Source organism: Pseudopipra pipra, chromosome 3, assembly GCF_036250125.1.
Source record: "Pseudopipra pipra isolate bDixPip1 chromosome 3, bDixPip1.hap1, whole genome shotgun sequence".
NCBI classification, from domain to species: domain Eukaryota; kingdom Metazoa; phylum Chordata; class Aves; order Passeriformes; family Pipridae; genus Pseudopipra; species Pseudopipra pipra.
This window is the reverse complement of record NC_087551.1, coordinates 52143930-52148807: the sequence shown is the minus strand read 5'-3', so window position 1 is coordinate 52148807 and position 4878 is coordinate 52143930.

Here is a 4878-nt window from a genome sequence, read left to right as displayed (position 1 = left end):
TGTACAGGGATGTAAGGATTACCCTTATATCCTCACAGATCTTTTAACATGCTCAAAGACTGGGCAGGTGAGATAAGCAGAGGAGTCCTGTGTTTTCACAGAGAAGAAACTTTCAACAAACAGAAATCATTTGACAGATACAAATTCTGTTATTAAATTAGTATTAAACTAGTTCTTAAATGAGAATGGTGTGCTTTATAAAATTATATTCTGATTCAACAGAATTATTAAAGATATGAGTAATCTCACTGCAGTCAATAATAAAGCAATATAGATAAAACTACCAGTGGTCAACCAGAGCATTTGGAGGGTTAAGGGTAGATTGTGAACAAGCTGTTTTGCTGGATTGGGTTTATGTAGCAAGAGCCTCAGTTGTGTGTCTAGCATACCCCATTTGCAAATCTACCCCTGAAGAACAGCAATATATAATACAGTATATTTCTTACTTTCTTTTCATTCACTGTTGTGGTTTCACCCAGCCTGCAATCAAGCCCCACATAGCTGCTCACTCACTACCCTACCAGCAACATCAGGGAGAGAATTGGAAGGGCATAAAGAAGAAAACTCATAGGTTGAGATAAAAGCAGTTTAATAGGGAAAGTAAAAGCCATGCGCACAAGGAAAGCAAAACAAGGAATTCATTCACTGCTTCCCATGGCCAGGCAGGTGAGCAGGAGAGCCGGGCCCCATCTCAGGCAACAGTGACTTGGGAAGACAAAGGCCATCACTCCAAACATCTGGCCTTTCCTCCTTCCCCTCACCTTATATATTGAGCATGATGTCATATGGTGTAATATCCCTTTGGTCAGTTTAGGTCTGCAGTCCTGGTGTTTCCTCCCAGTTTCCCTTACACCCCCAGTATTGTCACCAGTGTGGCAGTATGAAAAGCAGAAAAGGCCTTGGCTTTGTGTAAACCTTGCTCAGCAATAATAAAAATATCTCTATCTTATCAACCCTGCGTTCAGCACAAATCCAAAACAGCCCCATATTAGCCACTGTAAAGAAAATTAACTCTACTACAGGCAAAACCAGTATGACTGTTCTGTTGTACTGATAAGGAAACAGTTAGCCTTGACAGTTTTTGATCACTAACGACTCAGATTTTGAGTACAGCATCAAGTGTGACAAGATTGTCTGAAACATTCTTGGTTTATTTTTAAATCTTTGTGATGCCTAGCACCAGAAGCAGCTTTTAGATCACCTAACCATTTAATGTCTTACAGGGGTTTTGAATGAAGTGGGTACATCTATTTATTCTTCTGGGAATTGAGTAAATGCACTTAAGGTATGTGATGACATCTAGCCTTCAGTATCTGTAAAATGTCTGTGAAAAGGCATGCAGATGCATATGCTTTGTTATTATGGATTAGGGGTGACCTAATCAGTAAAGACCATTTCAAGCATCTTTCAGGAACACTGCCAGGACTTTAAATGCTGTTACACTTCAGTTAGTTTGCAAAGTCATAGTAAATCTGCCATTCTCCAATTTATTTGGATTACTTGAATCCTGTCAACCTACACTGAGCTTTCACAGTTCCTGTTTCTCTCCTATGTATTTTTGGTTTTACTGGGAGTATCTTTGGCCTTAAGCAGGTTCCCTGGGCTGGTGAAAGAGATAAAAATCTGAAAATGCTTAACTTTGGTGTCTCAGAGAGAGTTTAATTTCTTTTTAGGCTAATACATTTCAAACAGGATTACATGACGTAGGAACATATTTAACGTTCAATTTCCTTGTCAGAAGTGATTCAATGCCTAGAAGCATTTAGATGTTTTGAAAGATTTGATTTAGTGTATATACAAGCACCCAAAAATATGTTCTTGTGAGTGCAGGAATTTTTAGTGGAGTCAGTTTTATGTTACCCAAAATGATCCAAAATATCTACATCATGAATTAGTGCATTGTGGAGGTAGGAGATTTTTGCAAGGCAATTCACAATTTTGCTAAATGATGTCTGCCATTTAGTACTGACAAAAAGGTGTCTGTATCTTTCTGTGACGTTTGCCCAAGGGATTAGAGAAAGAAAAAAAAGATCAGTGCTTTGATGCTGGCAAACTAGTGCTGGAGAGCTTATCACACACAACCCAATCAATTCCTCAAAGTGATTTTCTGGGTAAGAAAGTTCTGGCAGAACAACAAAAGAATAGGATAGAGTGAAGGTTTGTGTATTTTTGTAATCATACTTATCCCCAGAGAGAGATGGAATTTACTACGGAACTAAATAGAGATAAACTAAAGGACAAAAATATAAATCTACAATCTGTCTAGAAAAGGTTTAAAGAAAATTCTTCCCTCCTGTAAAAAAATAACTTTAAAAGATCACCAGGATATACAGCACAGGAACAAAGCATGGACAGAGAATGGAACTCTTCCTTCCTCTCCAATGTGCTTCAACTCAAGCCCTAGACTGGTCAGTTTAGGGGATTCATCCCATTTCAGTGCACAGCTAATCATCAGCAACTTCTCTGTAAATGTCCAAAGAAATGCATATTACTGTCATCTGTGATCTGTGCTCTTCTCGAGCAGCATCACCTTTCCTTTGTAGTCATCAACATGCTGCTATTGAATAAAGTGGATTGATATGGATACAGGTCTGCTGTGAACTAGATAGAAATAATTTTGCATTCCAGTACCTATCTATATTTTTAATAGTCATGGTAACATCAGACAGTTATGTCCTAAATCGGTAAATCCAATTTCCTTCTATCTCAATTCCATCACTATGCGTAATCCCTTTCATGATTAAGCTACTCTTGTTTAAAAGAAGTCCTTGCTCTAAAATAGGGCAACTGGTCCTTCACAGCCTTCAGCACACAATTGCTTAATTCTGCTGCTAAATAGATGAAAATATGTCTCTGATGCAGAATGTCTCCGGGAAAGCAGACAGGAAACGTTCACTGAAATAGCTTCTCAATCCAGTCCACGCCCATCAGGCATTGCCACACTCGTGCAGTAGTGTCGTCACAAATCTGATGGAAGCCAAAAGCTTTCATAGAAGTTGAAAGCAGAAACAAGACCTGAAAACTAGACTTATCTTTTAAGTTGCTCCCTGAACCTGCAAACTATTCGAAGGCAAAAGCATGGAATAATGCACAGCTCCCACCTGGCACAGTGAAGCTGCTGATCCTCAGTGGAGTCACTGCTGCTGCTTCTGCTACACTGTGAGGCAGAAAATGTAAATGGAAAAGTCTCCTTTTTGTTGCCCTGTGTGCTGCTGGCAGCAGTAATTCACCTCCTAAGTACTGCAATAGTTTTCTCAAAACTGTCTACCCCAGCTGGATGAAAAACATCGAGTCAATTGTAGTCTATATTAATATTACACTGAAAAAGGGATTAGGATCTTGTCATCCTTTTTAGCATTCAAAAAGATAAATATCCTCATAAAGTCATACAGGAACTCTGAACACTCGAGGCCTTTGAAAACTCACTTTAATTAAGAGACCCAAATGAAGAATAAGGTGTTTTCCCAGAGTTTTAGGACTTTGTAAGGTCGGTTTCTAAAAGTCTATTCTCTGTGTTCTGAAGTTATATCAACTTTGTTTTTGTTTATCTGCTCCAGGTTTGGCAGAGGGAAATTTCTAATTACCATTTTCTTTTTTTTTTTTAGTTGTTGTGGGTTTTTTGGGTTGGGTTGGAGTTTTTTGGGTTTTTGTTTTGTTTTGTTTTGTTTTTCCAGAAGCTGTACTGCGTCATAGACATCACCTAATTTTATCAAATGCCTATAGGTCAGGGATCTGGCACGTATCATTTCACCTCTGAGAGGATCTTTCCAGTAAATGTAGTTTATACTTAAGAATGGATGTTGAGATGACTCAAAAACTTCATGATAAATTATAAATTACAAGTGAAATTTAAAAATGTGATTTGGCAAAGATACTGCATGTTCTGTGTGTTACAGTATGGTACTCAATAGCTGAAGAGGTGATCAGCAGCTCTTCAGTAGGGAAAGGTCAAGGAATATACCATGAGCTACTTTCGTAAAAATGATAGAACATAACTATTCTCAGACAAAGATCTGTCAAGTTTCACTTTCTATATGAACCCATAACTGGAGTGACTGTTTTTGTGGACCTGGACAATAAAGGGATAGTGATACAATAGGACAATTGTGATATAATAGGACAACAATAGGATAATGGAGAGAAGGAGTAGCACTGTGTATTCAGGACAAGGGGTCAGGATATGTGGATGATGACCAAAGCACTGCCTATCAGTCTCTGTGTGATTCTGGGAGCACCGTTTTTATCACTGCTTCTCACTGTGAAAATGTATTACATGCAAAATTGTTGTGAAGTTTAATTCATGCTTGTGAATGCTTAGACATCTTGAAATCTGCAGTAATACATTTTTTTTAAATTCAGCTCTTCTTTCCAGGATTTTAAATTTAAATAAAAGATGATTTCATTAAGCAAGTATAATCTTTTTGCATATCAAACACCCAATGATTGCTGAGTCCTGCAGTTTGATTTGGAGGTTGATCCTGTGAAGTGTGCGTTGGTCCTATGCAATAAAATGTGCATGAGTCTATTTAAGCATGAACCTTATAGTGATTGCCCTTTCACTTAAAGCAAGCATTTGCTCAAGCACGCAGCGAATTGAAACCTAAGTACTTATAAACCAGTGGATTTAATACCTGTAAGCACTTTTATTTGTGAGAGACATTCTCACTTGTAATCCTTTGAAGGTGTTCTCATATGGCAAATTCCAAGTCTGACTTCAAATAACATCTTCAGTTTTGGAGTGTTTCCCCACAGAAACAGAGGAAGGACCAAGTCCTCATTCACACTTCTAACTGTATCAGCTGGCATAATTAAAAATAATACTCTCCCTTTTAAAGGATATTTTATGCAAGTCAACATATTTAAGAAAAAAACATGAGC